The sequence below is a fragment of the Arachis hypogaea genome, chromosome 16 (genome assembly GCF_003086295.3).
Source record: "Arachis hypogaea cultivar Tifrunner chromosome 16, arahy.Tifrunner.gnm2.J5K5, whole genome shotgun sequence".
Classification (NCBI taxonomy): Eukaryota; Viridiplantae; Streptophyta; class Magnoliopsida; order Fabales; family Fabaceae; genus Arachis; species Arachis hypogaea.
In genome coordinates, this window is record NC_092051.1 from 68,562,980 (window position 1) to 68,575,705 (window position 12,726).

Consider the following 12,726-nt stretch of genomic DNA (forward strand, 5'->3'; position numbering starts at 1 on the left):
ACTTTAATAGTGCGATCATACCAGCACGAATGCACCGGATCCCATCAGAATTCCGTAGTTAAGCGTGCTTGGGTGAGAGTAGTACTAGGATGGGTGACCTCCTGGGAAGTCCTCGTGTTGCATCTTCTTGTTTTTTTTTTTTTGTACGTCGTGCTTACCCTTGTTCTTTAAACGACGCTATATTGAATAGTTTAGCTAAAGCGAGCCTCCATGACCTGATTTTCGGCAAGCTCGCACGGGCCCCGCAAGGATTCGGAGCTCGACTTACCCTATGTCGCGAGACATGCTTATGATAATTATGTGCGCATACTTTAATAGGTGCGATCATACCAGCACTAATGCACCGGATCCCATCAGAATTCCGTAGTTAAGCGTGCTTGGGTGAGAGTAGTACTAGGATGGGTGACCTCCTGGGAAGTCCTCGTGTTGCATCTTCTTGTTTTTTTTTTTTTGTACGTCGTGCTTACCCTTGTTCTTTAAACGACGCTATATTGAATAGTTTAGCTAAAGCGAGCCTCCATGACCTGATTTTCGGCAAGCTCGCACGGGCCCCGCAAGGATTCGGAGCTCGACTTACCCTATGTCGCGAGACATGCTTATGATAATTATGTGCGCATACTTTAATAGGTGCGATCATACCAGCACTAATGCACCGGATCCCATCAGAATTCCGTAGTTAAGCGTGCTTGGGCGAGAGTAGTAATAGGATTGGTGACCTCTTGCGAAGTCCTCGTGTTGCATCTTCTTTTTTTTTTTTTTTACGTCGTGCTTACCCTTGTTCTTTAAACGACGCTATATTGAATAGTTTAGCTAAAGCGAGCCTCCATGACCTGATATTCGGCAAGCTCCCATGGGCCCCGCAGGGATTCGCAGCTCGATTTACCCTACGTCGCGAGACATGCTTAATGTAATTATTTGCGCATACTTTAATAGGTGCGATCATACCAGCACGAATGCACCGGATCCCATCAGAATTCCGTTGTTAAGCGTGCTTGGGTGAGAGTAGTACTAGGATGGGTGACCTCCTGGGAAGTCCTCGTGTTGCATCTTCTTGTTTTTTTTTTTTGTACGTCGTGCTTACCCTTGTTCTTTAAACGACGCTATATTGAATAGTTTAGCTAAAGCGAGCCTCCATGACCTGATTTTCGGCAAGCTCGCACGGGCCCCGCAAGGATTCGGAGCTCGACTTACCCTATGTCGCGAGACATGCTTATGATAATTATGTGCGCATACTTTAATAGGTGCGATCATACCAGCACTAATGCACCGGATCCCATCAGAATTCCGTAGTTAAGCGTGCTTGGGCGAGAGTAGTAATAGGATTAGTGACCTCTTGCGAAGTCCTCGTGTTGCATCTTCTTTTTTTTTTTTACGTCGTGCTTACCCTTGTTCTTTAAACGACGCTATATTGAATAGTTTAGCTAAAGCGAGCCTCCATGACCTGATATTCGGCAAGCTCCCATGGGCCCCGCAGGGATTCGCAGCTCGATTTACCCTACGTCGCGAGACATGCTTAATGTAATTATGTGCGCATACTTTAATAGGTGCGATCATACCAGCACGAATGCACCGGATCCCATCAGAATTCCGTAGTTAAGCGTGCTTGGGTGAGAGTAGTACTAGGATGGGTGACCTCCTGGGAAGTCCTCGTGTTGCATCTTCTTGTTTTTTTTTTTTTGTACGTCGTGCTTACCCTTGTTCTTTAAACGACGCTATATTGAATAGTTTAGCTAAAGCGAGCCTCCATGACCTGATTTTTGGCAAGCTCGCACGGGCCCGCAGGATTCGGAGCTCGACTTACCCTATGTAGCGAGACATGCTTATGATAATTATGTGCGCATACTTTAATAGGTGCGATCATACCAGCACTAATGCACCGGATCCCATCAGAATTCCGCAGTTAACCGTGCTTGGGCGAGAGTAGTACTAGGATGGGTGACCTCCAGGGAAGTCCTCGTGTAGCACTTCTTTTTTTTTTCTACGTCGTGCTTACCCTTGTTCTTAAAATGACGCTATATTGAATAGTTTAGCTAAAGCGAGCCTCAATGACCTGATTTTCGGCAAGCTCGCACGGGCCCCGCAAGGATTCGCAGCTCAACTTACCCTACGTTGGGAGACATGCTTATGATAATTGTGTGCGCATACTTTAATAGGTGCGATCATACCAGCACTAATGCACCGGATCCCATCAGAACTCCGCAGTTAAGTGTGCTTGGGCGAGAGTAGTACTAGGATAGTGACCTCCTGGGAAGTACTTGGTTGCACCTCTTTTACTTTTTTTTTACATCGTGTTTAACTTCGTTCTTTAAACGACGCTATATTGAATAGTTTAGCTAAAGCGAGCCTCAATGACCTGATTTTTGGCAAGCTCGCACGGGCCCTGCAGGGATTCGTAGCTCAACTTATCCTACGTCACGAGACATGCTTATGATAATTTGTACGCATACTTTAACAGGTGCGATCATACCGGCACTAATGCACCAGATCCCATCAGGACTCCGCAATTAAGCGTGCTTGGGCGAGAGTAGTTCTAGGATGGGTGACCTCCAGTAAGTCCTCGTGTTGCACCTATTTTTTTTATGTCGTGCTTACCCTTGTTCTTTAAACGACGCTATATTGAATAGTTTAGCTAAAGCAAGCCTCCATGACCTGATTTTCGGCAAGCTCGCACGAGCCCGACAGATATTCGTAGCTCGATTTACCCTACGTCGGGAGACATGCTTATGATAATTATGTGTGCAAACTTTAATAGGTGCGATCATACCAGCACTAATGCACCGGATCCCATTAGAATTCCGCAGTTAAGCGTGCCTGGGCGAGAGTAGTACTAGGATGGGTGACCTCTTGGAAGTCCTCGTGTTGCATCTTCTTTTTTTTTTTTTACATCGTGTTTAACTTCGTTCTTTAAACGACGCTATATTGAATAGTTTAGCTAAAGCGAGCCTCAATGACCTGATTTTGGCAAGCTCGCACGGGCCCTGCAGGGATTCGTAGCTCAACTTATCCTACGTCGCGAGACATGCTTATGATAATTGTGTACGCATACTTTAACAGGTGCGATCATACCGGCACTAATGCACCAGATCCCATCAGGACTCCGCAATTAAGCGTGCTTGGGCGAGAGTAGTTCTAGTATGGGTGACCTCCTGTGAAGTCCTCGTGTTGCACCTTTTTTTTTTTATGTCGTGCTTACCCTTGTTCTTTAAAAGACGCTATATTGAATAGTTTAGCTAAAGCAAGCTCCATGACCTGATTTTCGGCAAGCTCGCACGAGCCCGGCAGATATTCGTAGCTCGATTTACCCTACGTCGCGAGACATGCTTATGATAATTATGTGTGCAAACTTTAATAGGTGCGATCATACCAGCACTAATGCACCGGATCCCATCAGAATTCCGTAGTTAAGCGTGCTTGGGCGAGAGTAGTAATAGGATTGGTGACCTCTTTCGAAGTACTCGTGTTGCATCTTCTTTTTTTTTTTTTACGTCGTGCTTACCTTTGTTCTTTAAACGACGCTATATTGAATAGTTTAGCTAAAGCGAGCCTCCATGACCTGATATTCGGCAAGCTCCCATGGGCCCCGCAGGGATTCGCAGCTCGATTTACCCTACGTCGCGAGACATGCTTATGTAATTATGTGCGCATACTTTAATAGGTGCGATCATACCAGCACGAATGCACCGGATCCCATCAGAATTCCGTAGTTAAGCGTGCTTAGGTGAGAGTAGTACTAGGATGGGTGACCTCCTGGGAAGTCCTCGTGTTGCATCTTCTTGTTTTTTTTTTTTTTGTACGTCGTGCTTACCCTTGTTCTTTAAACGACGCTATATTAAATAGTTTAGCTAAAGCGAGCCTCCATGACCTGATTTTCGGCAAGCTCGCACGGGCCCCGCAAGGATTCGGAGCTCGACTTACCCTATGTGCGCATACTTTAATAGGTGCGATCATACCAGCACTAATGCACCGGATCCCATCAGAATTCCGCAGTTAACCGTGCTTGGGCGAGAGTAGTACTAGGATGGGTGACCTCCAGGGAAGTCCTCGTGTAGCACTTCTTTTTTTTTTTTTCTACGTCGTGCTTACCCTTGTTCTTAAAATGACGCTATATTGAATAGTTTAGCTAAAGCGAGCCTCAATGACCTGATTTTCGGCAAGCTCGCGCGGGCCCCGCAAGGATTCGCAGCTCGACTTACCCTACGTTGGGAGACATGCTTATGATAATTGTGTGCGCATACTTTAATAGGTGCGATCATACCAGCACTAATGCACTGGATCCCATCAGAACTCCGCAGTTAAGCGTGCCTGGGCGAGAGTAGTGCTAGGATGGGTGACCTCTTGGGAAGTCCTCGTGTTGCATCTTCTTTTTTTTTTTGTTACATTGTGCTTACCCTTGTTCTTTAAATGACACTATATTGAATAGTTTAGCTAAAGCGTGCCTCCATGACCTGATTTTCGGCAAGCTCGCACGGGCCCCGCAGGGATTCGCAGCTCGATTTACCCTACGTCGCGAGACATGCTTATGATAATTATGTGCGCATACTTTAATAGGTGCGATCATACAGCACTAATGCACCGATCCATAGAATTCCGCAGTTAAGCGTCTTGGCGAGAGTAGTATAGATGGGTGACCTCTTGGAAGTCCTCGTGTTGCATCTTCTTTTTTTTTTTTTACGTCGTGCTTACCCTTGTTCTATAAACGACGCTATATTGAATAGTTTAGCTAAAGCGAGCCTCATGACCTATTTTCGCAAGCTCGCATGGGCCCGCAGGATTCCAGCTCGATTACCCTACGTCCGAGACATGCTTATGATAATGTGCGCATACTTAAAGTGCGATCATACCAGACTAATGCCGGATCCCATAGAATTCCGCAGTTAACGTGCTTGGGCGAGAGTAGTACTAGGATGGTGACTCCTGGAAGTCCTCGTGTAGCACTTCTTTTTTTTTTTTTTTACGTCGTGCTTACCCTTGTTCTTTAAACGACGCTATATTGAATAGTTTAGCTAAAGCGAGCCTCATGACCTGATTTTTGGCAAGCTCGCACGGGCCCCGCAAGGATTCGCAGCTCGACTTACCCTACGTCGGAGACATGCTTATGATAATTGTGTGCGCATACTTTAATAAGTGCGACATACCGGCACTAATGCACCGGATCCCATCAGAACTCCGCAGTTAAGCGTGCTTGGGCGAGAGTAGTACTAGGATGGGTGACCTTCTGGGAAGTACTCGTGGTTGCACCTCTTTTCTTTTTTTTTTACGTCGTGGTTAACTTCATTCTTTAAACGACGCTATATTGAATAGTATAGCTAAAGCGAGCCTCAATGACCTGATTTTCGGCAAGCTCGCACGGGCCGCAAGGGATTCGCAGCTCGACTTACCCTACGTCGCGAGACATGCTTATGATAATTGTGTACGCATACTTTAATAGGTGCGATCATACCAGCACTAATGCACCGGATCCCATCAGAACTCCGCAGTTAAGCGTGCTTGGGCGAGAGTAGTACTAGGATGGGTGACCTCCTGGGAAGTCCTCGTGTTGCACCTTTTTTTTTTTTTTTACGTCGTGCTTACCTAGTTCTTTAAACGACGCTATATTGAATAGTTTAGCTAAAGCGAGCCTCATGACCTGATTTTCGGCAAGCTCGCACGGGCCCCGCAGGGATTCGCAGCTCGACTTACCCTATGTCGCGAGACATGCTTATGATAATTATGTGCGCATACTTTAATAGGTGCGATCATACCAGCACTAATGCACCGGATCCCATCAGAACTCCGCAGTTAAGCGTGCTTGGGCGAGAGTAGTACTAGGATGGGTGACTTCCTGGGAAGTCCTCGTGTAGCACTTCTTTTTTTTTTTTTTTTTTACGTCGTGCTTACCCTTGTTCTTTAAACGACGCTATATTGAATAGTTTAGCTAAAGCGAGCCTCAATGACCTGATTTTCTGCAATCTCGCACGGGCCCCGCAAGGATTCGCAGCTCGACTTACCCTACGTCGGAGACATGCTTATGATAATTGTGTGCGCATACTTTAATAGGTGATCATACCAGCACTAATGCACCGGATCCCATCAGAACTCCGCAGTTATGCGTGCTTGGGCGAGAGTAGTACTAGGATGGGTGACCTCCTGGGAAGTCTTGGTTGCACTCTTTTCTTTTTTTACGTCGTGTTACTTTCTTTAACGACGCTATATTGAATAGTTTAGCTAAAGCGAGCCTCAATGACCTGATTTTCGGCAAGCTGGCACGGGCCACTGCAGGGATTCGCAGCTCGACTTACCCACGTCGCGAGACATGCTTATGATAATTGTGTCGCATACTTTAAAAAGGTGCGATCATACCAGCACTAATGCACCGGATCCCATCAGAACTCCGCAGTTAAGCGTGCTTGGGGAGAGTAGTACTAGGATGGGTGACCTCCTGGGAATCCTCGTGTTGCACCTCTTTTTTTTTTTGCATCGTGCTTACCCTTGTTATTTAAACGACGCTATATTGATAGTTTAGCTAAAGCGAGCCTCAATGACCTGATTTTCGGCAAGCTCGCACGGGCCCCGCAGGATTCGCAGCTCGACTTACCCTACGTCGCGAGACATGCTTATGATAATTGTGTGCGCATACTTTAAAGGTGCGATCATACCGCACTAATGCACCGGATCCCATCAGAACTCCGCAGTTAAGCGTGCTTGGGCGAGAGTAGTACTGGATGGGTGACCTCTGGGAATTCTCGTGTTACACTTTTTTTTTACGTTGTGCTTACCCTTGTTCTTTAAACGACGCTATATTGAGTAGTTTAGCTAAAGCGAGCCTCAATGACCTATTTTCGGCAAGCTCCACGGGCCCGCAGGAATTCGCAGCTCGACTTACCCTACGTCGCGAGACATGCTTATGATAATTGTGTGCGCAACTTAATAGGTGCGATCATACCAGCACTAATGCACCGGATCCCATAAGAATTCCGCAGTTAACTGTGCTTGGGCGAGATTAGTACTAGGATGGGTGACCTCCTGGAAGTCCTCGTGTTGCATCTTCTTTTTTTTTTTTTTTACGTCGTGCTACCCTTGTTCTTTAAACGACGCTATATTGAATAGTTTAGCTAAAGCGAGCCTCAATGACCTGATTTTCGGCAAGCTCGCACGTTTCTCGCAGGGATTCGCAGCTCGATTTACCCTACGTCGCGAGACATGCTTAATGTAATTATGTGCGCATACTTTAGTAGGTGCGATCAATACCAGCACTAATGCACCGGATCCCATCAGAATTCCGCAGTTAAGCGTGCTTGGGCGAGAGTAGTACTAGGATGGGTGACCTCCTGGAAAGTCTCGTGTTGCATATTCTTTTTTTTTTTTTTACGTCGTGCTTGACCTTGTTCTTTAAACGACGCTATATTGAATAGTTTAGTTAAAGCGAGCCTCCATGACCTGATTTTTCGGCAAGCTTGCACGGGCCCCGCAAGGATTCGCAGCTCGACTTACCCTATGTCGCGAGACATGCTTATGATAATTATGTGCGCATACTTTAATAGGTGCGATCATACCAGCACTAATGCACCGGATCCCATCAGAATTCCGCAGTTAAGGTGTTGGGCGAGAGTAGTACTAGGATGGGTGACCTCCTGGGAAGTCCTAGTGTAGCACTTCTTTTTTTTTTTTTTTACGTCGTGCTTACCCTTGTTCTTTAAACGACGCTATATTGAATAGTTTAGCTAAAGCGAGCCTCATGACCTGATTTTCGCAAGCTCGCACGGGCCCCCAGGATTCGCAGCTCGACTTACCCTACGTCGGGAGACATGCTTATGATAATTGTGTGCGCATACTTTAATAGTGTGATCATACCAGCACTAATGCACCGGATCCCATCAGAACTCCGCAGTTAAGCGTGCTTGGGCGAGAGTAGTACTAGGATGGGTGACCTCTGGGAAGTCCTGGGTTGCACTCTTTTGCTTTTTTTTTGCGTCGTGGTTACTTCATTCTTTAAACGACGCTATATTGAATAGTTTAGCTAAAGCGAGCCTCAATGACCTGATTTTCGGCAAGCTGCACGGCCAGCAGGGATTCGCAGCTCGACTTACCCTACGTCGCGAGACATGCTTATGATAATTGTGTACGCATACTTTAATAGGTGCGATCATACCAGCACTAATGCACCGGATCCCATCAGAACTCCCGCAGTTAAGCGTGCTTGGGGAGAGTAGTACTAGGATGGGTGACCTCCTGGGAAACCTCGTGTAGCACCTCTTTTTTTTTTTTGCATCGTGCTTACCCTTGTTTTTAAACGACGCTATATTGAATAGTTTAGCTAAAGCGAGCCTCATGACCTATTTTCGCAAGCTCGCACGGCCGCAGGGATTCGCAGCTCGACTTACCTACGTCGCGAGACATGCTTATGATAATTTGTGCGCATACTTTAAAGGGTGCGATCATACCGCACTAATGCACCGGATCCCACAAACTCCGCATTAAGCGTGCTTGGGCGAGAGAGTACTAGGATGGGTGACCTCCTGGGAAGTCCTCGGTTAGCACCTCTTTTTTTTTTACGTCGTGCTTGACCCTTGTTCTTTTAAACGACGCTATATTGAGTAGTTTAGCTAAGCGAGCCTCAATGACCTAATTTTCGCAAGCTCGCACGGGCCCGCAGGGATTCGCAGCTCGACTTACCCTACGTACGAGACATGCTTATGATAATTGTGTGCGCATACTTTAATAGGTGCGATCATACCAGCACTAATGCACCGGATCCCATCAGAATTCCGCAGTTAAGTGTGCTTGGGCGAGAGTTAGTACTAGGATGGGTGACCTCCTGGGAAGTCCTCGTGTTGCAGTTCTTTTTTTTTTTTTTTTACGTCGTGCTTACCCTTGTTCTTTAAACGACGCTAATATTGAATAGTTTAGCTAAAGCGAGCCTCCATGACCTGATTTTCGGCAAGCTCGCACGGGCCCGCAGGGATTCGCAGCTCGATTTACCCTAAGTCGCGAGACATGCTTATGATAATTATGTGCGCATACTTTAATAGGTGCGATCATACCAGCACTAATGCACCGGATCCCATCAGAATCTGCAGTTAAGCGTGCTTGGGCGAGAGTAGTACTAGGATGGGTGACCTCCTGGAAGTCCTCGTGTTGCATTTCTTTTTTTTTTTTTACGTCGTGCTTACCCTTGTTCTTTAAACGACGCTATATTGAATAGTTTAGCTAAAGCGAGCCTCATGACCTGATTTTCGGCAAGCTCGCACGGGCCCGCAGGATTCGCAGCTCGACTTACCCTATGTCGCGAGACATGCTTATGATAATTATGTGCGCATACTTTAATAGGTGCGATCATACAGCACTAATGCACCGGATCCCATCAGAATTCCGCAGTTAAGCGTGCTTGGGCGAGAGTAGTACTAGGATGGGTGACCTCCTGGGAAGTCCTCGTGTAGCACTTCTTTTTTTTTTTTTTTTTACGTCGTGCTTACCCTTCTTCTTTAAACGACGCTATATTGAATAGTTTAGCTAAAGCGAGCCTCCATGACCTGATTTTTCGGCAAGCTCGCATGGGCCCCGCAAGATTCGCAGCTCGACTTACCTCTAGTCGCGAGACATGCTTATGATAATTATGTGCGCATACTTTAATAGGTGCGATCATACCAGCACTAATGCACCGGATCCCATCAGAATTCGCAGTTAAGTGTGCTTGGGCGAGAGTAGTACTAGGATGGGTGACTTCCTGGGAAGTCCTCGTGTAGCACTCTTTTTTTTTTTTTTTAACGTCGTGCTTACCCTGTTCTTTAAACGACGCTATATTGAATAGTTTAGCTAAAGCGAGCCTCAATGACCTGATTTTCTGGCAAGCTCGCACGGGCCCCGCAAGGATTCGCAGCTCGACTTACCCTACGTCCGAGACATGCTTATGATAATTTGTGCGCATACTTTAATAGTGTGATCATACCAGCACTAATGCACCGGATCCCATCAGAATCCGCAGTTAGCGTGCTTGGGCGAGAGTAGTACTAGGATGGGTGACTCCTGGGAAGTCCTCGTGTAGCACCTTTTTTTTTTTTTTTACGTCGTGCTTTACCCTTGTTCTTTAAACGACGCTATATTGAATAGTTTAGCTAAAGCGAGCCTCCATGACCTGATTTTCGGCAAGCTCGCACGGCCCACAGGGATTCGCAGCTCGACTTACCCTACGTCGGAGACATGCTTATAATAATTATGTGCGCATACTTTAATAGGTGCGATCATACAGCACTAATGCACCGGATCCCATCAGAATTCCGCAGTTAAGTGTGCTTGGGCGAGAGTAGTACTAGGATGGGTGACTTCCTGGGAAGTCCTCGTGTAGCACTTATTTTTTTTTTTTACGTCGTGCTTACCTTGTTCTTTAAACGACGCTATATTGAATAGTTTAGCTAAAGCGAGCCTCCATGACCTGATTTTCGGGCAAGCTTGCACGGCCCGCAGGATTCGCAGCTCGACTTACCCTACTGTCGCGAAGACATGCTTATGATAATTATGTGCGCATACTTTAATAGGTGCGATCATACCAGCACTAATGCACCGGATCCCATCAGAATCCGCAGTTAGTGTGCTTGGGCGAGAGTAGTACTAGGATGGGTGACTTCTGGGAAGTCCTCGTGTAGCACCTTTTTTTTTTTTTTTTACGTCGTGCTTGACCCTTGTTCTTTAAACGACGCTATATTGAATAGTTTAGCTAAAGCGAGCCTCCATGACCTGATTTTCGGCAAGCTCGCACGGGCCCCGCAAGGATTCGCAGCTCGACTTACCCTATGTCGCGAGACATGCTTATGATAATTATGTGCGCATACTTTAATAGGTGCGATCATACCAGCACTAATGCACCGGATCCCATCAGAATCCGCAGTTAAGTGTGCTTGGCGAGAGTAGTACTAGGATGGGTGACTTCCTGGGAAGTCCTCGTGTAGCACTTCTTTTTTTTTTTTTTTACGTCGTGCTTACCCTGTTCTTAAACGACGCTATATTGAATAGTTTAGCTAAAGCGAGCCTCAATGACCTGATTTTCGGCAAGCTGCACGGGCCCGCAGGGATCGAGCTCGACTTACCCTACGTCGCGAGACATGCTTATGATAATTGTGTCGCATACTTTAATAGGTGCGATCATACCAGCACTAATGCACCGGATCCCATCAAACTCCGCAGTTAAGCGTGCTTGGCGAGAGTAGTACTAGGATGGGTGACCTCCTGGGAAGTCCTCGTGTAGCACCTCTTTTTTTTTTTTTTTGCATCGTGCTTACCCTTGTTCTTTAAACGACGCTATATTGAGTAGTTTAGCTAAAGCGAGCCTCAATGACCTGATTTTCGGCAAGCTCGCACGGGCCCCGCAGGGATTCGCAGCTCGACTTACCCTACGTCGCGAGACATGCTTATGATAATTGTGTGCGCATACTTTACAGGTGCGATCATACAGCACTAATGCACCGGATCCCATCAGAACTCCGCAGTTAAGCCTGCTTGGGCGAGAGTAGTACTAGGATGGGTGACTCCTGGGAAGTCCTCGTGTTACATCTTTTTTTTATACGTCGTGCTTACCCTGTTCTTTAAACACGCTATATTGAATAGTTTAGCTAAAGCGAGCCTCATACCTGATTTTCGCAAGCTCGCACGGGCCCCGCAGGATTCGCGCTCGATTTCTACGTCGCGAGACATGCTTATGATAATTATGTGGCATACTTAATAGGTGCGATCATACCACACTAATGCACCGGATCCATCAGAATCCGCAGTTAAGCGTGCTTGGGGAGAGTAGTACTAGGATGGGTGACCTCCTGGAAGTCCTCGTGTTGCACCTTTTTTTTACGTCGTGCTTACCCTGTTCTTTAAACGACGCTATATTGAATAGTTTAGCTAAAGCGAGCCTCCATGACTGATTTTCGGCAGCTCGCACGGGCCCGCAGGATTCGCAGCTCGATTACCCTACGTCGCGAGACATGCTTATGTAATTATGTGCGCATACTTTAATAGGTGCGATCATACCAGCACTAATGCACCGGATCCCATCAGAATCCGCAGTTAAGTTGCTTGGGCAGTTAGTATAAGGAATGGGTACCTCTGGGAAGTCCTCGTGTTGCATCTTTTTTTTTTTTTTACTCGTGCTTACCCTTTTCTTTAAAGACGCTATTTGAATAGTTTGTAAAGGCCTCCATACCTTTTTCAGCAATCTCGCACGGGCCCCGCAGGGATTCGTAGCTCGACTACCTAGGCGAGACATGTTATGATAATTATGTGCGATACTTTATAGGTGCATCATACCAGCACTAATGCACGGATCCCATCAGATTCTCGCTAGTTAAGCTGCTTGGCGAGTAGTATAGGATGGTGCCTCTGGAAGTCCTGGTTGCACCTCTTTTTTTTTTTTTTACGTCGTGCTACCTCTTCTTTAAACGACGCTATTTGAATAGTTTAGCTAACGACCTCAATGCCGATTTTCGGCAAGCTGCCGGACCTACGCGGGATTCGCAGCTATTACCTACTCAAAATGCTTATGATATGTGCGCCTTAATAGGTGGTCTCCAGCATAATGACGGATTCCCATAAATTGCAGTTAAGCGATGTTGGGCGAGTAGTACTCGGAGTGACTCCTGGATCCTCGTTGACCTTTTTTTTTTTTCTTTTTACGTCGTGCGGACCCTTGTTTTAATCGACTGCTATATTAAGTAAGTTTAGTGTGCGAGCCTCCAATGACTGAATTAATCAGAAGCTCGCGGAGTC

The 12,726-nt window shown here is 46.5% G+C and overlaps 32 non-coding genes and 6 pseudogenes across 32 annotated transcripts; all 38 read left to right on the plus strand.

Annotated features, from left to right (window-relative positions):
• The first annotated feature begins 7 nt into the window (after positions 1-7).
• On the plus strand, positions 8-126 carry LOC112761452 (5S ribosomal RNA). Its single transcript, XR_003181847.1, has one exon. It is a non-coding gene; the product is annotated as a 5S ribosomal RNA (ribosomal RNA).
• Positions 127-316: 190 nt separating this feature from the next.
• On the plus strand, positions 317-435 carry LOC112760435 (5S ribosomal RNA). Its single transcript, XR_003180876.1, has one exon. It is a non-coding gene; the product is annotated as a 5S ribosomal RNA (ribosomal RNA).
• A 190-nt stretch (positions 436-625) lies between these two features.
• On the plus strand, positions 626-744 carry LOC112759225 (5S ribosomal RNA). The gene has a single exon (XR_003180004.1). It is a non-coding gene; the product is annotated as a 5S ribosomal RNA (ribosomal RNA).
• A 187-nt stretch (positions 745-931) lies between these two features.
• LOC112760783 (5S ribosomal RNA) lies at positions 932-1,050 on the plus strand. The gene has a single exon (XR_003181206.1). It is a non-coding gene; the product is annotated as a 5S ribosomal RNA (ribosomal RNA).
• Positions 1,051-1,239: 189 nt separating this feature from the next.
• Positions 1,240-1,358, plus strand: LOC112759426 (5S ribosomal RNA). The gene has a single exon (XR_003180179.1). It is a non-coding gene; the product is annotated as a 5S ribosomal RNA (ribosomal RNA).
• A 184-nt stretch (positions 1,359-1,542) lies between these two features.
• Positions 1,543-1,661, plus strand: LOC112759979 (5S ribosomal RNA). Its single transcript, XR_003180438.1, has one exon. It is a non-coding gene; the product is annotated as a 5S ribosomal RNA (ribosomal RNA).
• A 188-nt stretch (positions 1,662-1,849) lies between these two features.
• Positions 1,850-1,968, plus strand: LOC112762094 (5S ribosomal RNA). Its single transcript, XR_003182449.1, has one exon. It is a non-coding gene; the product is annotated as a 5S ribosomal RNA (ribosomal RNA).
• A 183-nt stretch (positions 1,969-2,151) lies between these two features.
• Positions 2,152-2,268, plus strand: LOC112759446 (5S ribosomal RNA). The gene has a single exon (XR_003180196.1). It is a non-coding gene; the product is annotated as a 5S ribosomal RNA (ribosomal RNA).
• A 185-nt stretch (positions 2,269-2,453) lies between these two features.
• On the plus strand, positions 2,454-2,571 carry LOC112759524 (5S ribosomal RNA). Its single transcript, XR_003180260.1, has one exon. It is a non-coding gene; the product is annotated as a 5S ribosomal RNA (ribosomal RNA).
• A 179-nt stretch (positions 2,572-2,750) lies between these two features.
• On the plus strand, positions 2,751-2,868 carry LOC112762116 (5S ribosomal RNA). Its single transcript, XR_003182469.1, has one exon. It is a non-coding gene; the product is annotated as a 5S ribosomal RNA (ribosomal RNA).
• A 184-nt stretch (positions 2,869-3,052) lies between these two features.
• LOC112759252 (5S ribosomal RNA) lies at positions 3,053-3,171 on the plus strand. Its single transcript, XR_003180031.1, has one exon. It is a non-coding gene; the product is annotated as a 5S ribosomal RNA (ribosomal RNA).
• A 179-nt stretch (positions 3,172-3,350) lies between these two features.
• LOC112759413 (5S ribosomal RNA) lies at positions 3,351-3,469 on the plus strand. Its single transcript, XR_003180168.1, has one exon. It is a non-coding gene; the product is annotated as a 5S ribosomal RNA (ribosomal RNA).
• A 184-nt stretch (positions 3,470-3,653) lies between these two features.
• LOC112761240 (5S ribosomal RNA) lies at positions 3,654-3,772 on the plus strand. The gene has a single exon (XR_003181645.1). It is a non-coding gene; the product is annotated as a 5S ribosomal RNA (ribosomal RNA).
• Positions 3,773-3,936: 164 nt separating this feature from the next.
• On the plus strand, positions 3,937-4,055 carry LOC112762096 (5S ribosomal RNA). The gene has a single exon (XR_003182450.1). It is a non-coding gene; the product is annotated as a 5S ribosomal RNA (ribosomal RNA).
• A 186-nt stretch (positions 4,056-4,241) lies between these two features.
• LOC112760807 (5S ribosomal RNA) lies at positions 4,242-4,360 on the plus strand. The gene has a single exon (XR_003181228.1). It is a non-coding gene; the product is annotated as a 5S ribosomal RNA (ribosomal RNA).
• A 762-nt stretch (positions 4,361-5,122) lies between these two features.
• On the plus strand, positions 5,123-5,241 carry LOC112761911 (5S ribosomal RNA). The gene has a single exon (XR_003182281.1). It is a non-coding gene; the product is annotated as a 5S ribosomal RNA (ribosomal RNA).
• A 185-nt stretch (positions 5,242-5,426) lies between these two features.
• On the plus strand, positions 5,427-5,545 carry LOC112762037 (5S ribosomal RNA). The gene has a single exon (XR_003182398.1). It is a non-coding gene; the product is annotated as a 5S ribosomal RNA (ribosomal RNA).
• A 182-nt stretch (positions 5,546-5,727) lies between these two features.
• Positions 5,728-5,846, plus strand: LOC112760070 (5S ribosomal RNA). Its single transcript, XR_003180527.1, has one exon. It is a non-coding gene; the product is annotated as a 5S ribosomal RNA (ribosomal RNA).
• Positions 5,847-6,032: 186 nt separating this feature from the next.
• On the plus strand, positions 6,033-6,151 carry LOC112759462 (5S ribosomal RNA). The gene has a single exon (XR_003180208.1). It is a non-coding gene; the product is annotated as a 5S ribosomal RNA (ribosomal RNA).
• A 174-nt stretch (positions 6,152-6,325) lies between these two features.
• Positions 6,326-6,442, plus strand: LOC112761996 (5S ribosomal RNA). Its single transcript, XR_003182359.1, has one exon. It is a non-coding gene; the product is annotated as a 5S ribosomal RNA (ribosomal RNA).
• Positions 6,443-6,621: 179 nt separating this feature from the next.
• On the plus strand, positions 6,622-6,736 carry LOC112759450 (5S ribosomal RNA). The gene has a single exon (XR_003180199.1). It is a non-coding gene; the product is annotated as a 5S ribosomal RNA (ribosomal RNA).
• Positions 6,737-6,908: 172 nt separating this feature from the next.
• LOC112762327 (5S ribosomal RNA) lies at positions 6,909-7,026 on the plus strand. The gene has a single exon (XR_003182667.1). It is a non-coding gene; the product is annotated as a 5S ribosomal RNA (ribosomal RNA).
• A 186-nt stretch (positions 7,027-7,212) lies between these two features.
• On the plus strand, positions 7,213-7,331 carry LOC112759244 (5S ribosomal RNA). The gene has a single exon (XR_003180023.1). It is a non-coding gene; the product is annotated as a 5S ribosomal RNA (ribosomal RNA).
• Positions 7,332-7,518: 187 nt separating this feature from the next.
• Positions 7,519-7,635, plus strand: LOC112759591 (5S ribosomal RNA; annotated as a pseudogene).
• Positions 7,636-7,816: 181 nt separating this feature from the next.
• On the plus strand, positions 7,817-7,933 carry LOC112762266 (5S ribosomal RNA). Its single transcript, XR_003182609.1, has one exon. It is a non-coding gene; the product is annotated as a 5S ribosomal RNA (ribosomal RNA).
• Positions 7,934-8,114: 181 nt separating this feature from the next.
• On the plus strand, positions 8,115-8,232 carry LOC112759375 (5S ribosomal RNA). The gene has a single exon (XR_003180139.1). It is a non-coding gene; the product is annotated as a 5S ribosomal RNA (ribosomal RNA).
• A 174-nt stretch (positions 8,233-8,406) lies between these two features.
• LOC112759828 (5S ribosomal RNA) lies at positions 8,407-8,520 on the plus strand (annotated as a pseudogene).
• Positions 8,521-8,699: 179 nt separating this feature from the next.
• On the plus strand, positions 8,700-8,819 carry LOC112762141 (5S ribosomal RNA). The gene has a single exon (XR_003182493.1). It is a non-coding gene; the product is annotated as a 5S ribosomal RNA (ribosomal RNA).
• A 187-nt stretch (positions 8,820-9,006) lies between these two features.
• Positions 9,007-9,123, plus strand: LOC112762325 (5S ribosomal RNA). The gene has a single exon (XR_003182665.1). It is a non-coding gene; the product is annotated as a 5S ribosomal RNA (ribosomal RNA).
• A 181-nt stretch (positions 9,124-9,304) lies between these two features.
• Positions 9,305-9,422, plus strand: LOC112762273 (5S ribosomal RNA). The gene has a single exon (XR_003182615.1). It is a non-coding gene; the product is annotated as a 5S ribosomal RNA (ribosomal RNA).
• Positions 9,423-9,610: 188 nt separating this feature from the next.
• On the plus strand, positions 9,611-9,728 carry LOC112759381 (5S ribosomal RNA). The gene has a single exon (XR_003180144.1). It is a non-coding gene; the product is annotated as a 5S ribosomal RNA (ribosomal RNA).
• Positions 9,729-9,911: 183 nt separating this feature from the next.
• LOC112759746 (5S ribosomal RNA) lies at positions 9,912-10,027 on the plus strand (annotated as a pseudogene).
• A 182-nt stretch (positions 10,028-10,209) lies between these two features.
• LOC112759392 (5S ribosomal RNA) lies at positions 10,210-10,327 on the plus strand. The gene has a single exon (XR_003180153.1). It is a non-coding gene; the product is annotated as a 5S ribosomal RNA (ribosomal RNA).
• A 182-nt stretch (positions 10,328-10,509) lies between these two features.
• LOC112759694 (5S ribosomal RNA) lies at positions 10,510-10,625 on the plus strand (annotated as a pseudogene).
• Positions 10,626-10,811: 186 nt separating this feature from the next.
• LOC112759522 (5S ribosomal RNA) lies at positions 10,812-10,928 on the plus strand. Its single transcript, XR_003180258.1, has one exon. It is a non-coding gene; the product is annotated as a 5S ribosomal RNA (ribosomal RNA).
• A 179-nt stretch (positions 10,929-11,107) lies between these two features.
• Positions 11,108-11,224, plus strand: LOC112759377 (5S ribosomal RNA). The gene has a single exon (XR_003180141.1). It is a non-coding gene; the product is annotated as a 5S ribosomal RNA (ribosomal RNA).
• Positions 11,225-11,409: 185 nt separating this feature from the next.
• LOC112759564 (5S ribosomal RNA) lies at positions 11,410-11,526 on the plus strand (annotated as a pseudogene).
• Positions 11,527-11,693: 167 nt separating this feature from the next.
• LOC112759815 (5S ribosomal RNA) lies at positions 11,694-11,807 on the plus strand (annotated as a pseudogene).
• Positions 11,808-12,726: the final 919 nt, after the last annotated feature.